Here is a 1,366-nt window from a genome sequence, read left to right on the forward strand (position 1 = left end):
TTGTTGACAGTGTCGCTATGAACATTGGGGTACATGTGCTCCTATGCATCAGCATTTCTGTATCCCTTGGGTAAATCCCTAGCAGTGTTATTGCTGGGTCATAAGGGAGTTCGATGGATAGTTTTTTGAGGAACCTCCACACTGTTTTCCAGAGCAGCTGCACCAGTGCAAAACTACAGTCTAACTGTATCTTTCACCTAGAGTGGAAAGGATCTCTAATATAGTTTAGCCAATACATGTTATCTTGAATACTCTGGATTTCACCAAAGAAAGCTTATATCCAGCATCATCATGTGACTTAACATGTCACTACTTTCTTCCAGCAGCCCATTTCTAACAGTCATCATGCTGACTGAGATACAGACAGTTGAAAGTTCTCATGGAAACAAACCTCTAGGCTTCCTCATTAAACCACAGCAGACCTCCTGTGGGGTGTGACATTCCGAGGAGGGTGAGCCTAGTGTCCTTTAAAAGTAACTTAACCCACCTTAAGGTCTGGACTAATGGTTTGGTTTTTTTTAAAGTAAATTACAGACATCACAACAGAAGGTTGCAGGACTAAAGTTTGAGAAGTAGAATGATGTGCATATGAATAAAAAAGGTTATATTTAGGATCTATGTCAGTAAATATTTTAATATTCCAAATTCTACTTTCCAAGGTGAAAAAAAAAAACAGTCCTTCACATGTTGTACTGAAGCCTTTCCCCTTGTGAAAAGGTGCCTACTATGCAAAAGGGACTTTGGGCTCTTAACTGCAAAAGCAGATATGATACCTGCAGTTTCTTTTGGAAGTTCTGTGGAAATTCCGATTCCTATCCAAGTTTTCATCAGTTTTTCTTTGTGCTATTTAAGAAATCTTAAAAATGACTAGGGCTTGAAAAGTATGAGTCTTCAAGCAAAGCTAAATTCTAATATGTAAAGTCTTTGCCGCCGATTGGTTGTCCCTCAACCCTTTGGAGTCTCCTTTTCCTCTTCTTTAGAGTGAGAAATTAGATCAGTGTTCTCCAAAGAGTGTAAATTAGGTCTTTAGGGCTGAGGGAGGATTTACCAGCATTCCTAAGATTTGGGGGGGGTTACAAGGAATGTTGGGAGACACGCTCTAACCTAAGTGAAATGCTTTCTTAATTGCAGTTCTCTTCAAAGCCATTCAATACTAATGGCCATGACCACCTAGAGGGCCAGATAAATCAAATGTCTCACTTCCTGTAAGATTAGAGAAGAAGCTGCACTTCCTACTTGGGAATTCTGAAAGTTTTTTTTTCACACATTTTAAATTATTAAAGAACTAAAAATGTTCATTGTTAACATGATGATTATTTTGATACTAATTTAAAAGATTATACTCTTTCAAAAACAAGTTTGTTTT

Source organism: Suricata suricatta, chromosome 5 (genome assembly GCF_006229205.1).
Source record: "Suricata suricatta isolate VVHF042 chromosome 5, meerkat_22Aug2017_6uvM2_HiC, whole genome shotgun sequence".
In the NCBI taxonomy this organism is placed as follows: Eukaryota; Metazoa; Chordata; class Mammalia; order Carnivora; family Herpestidae; genus Suricata; species Suricata suricatta.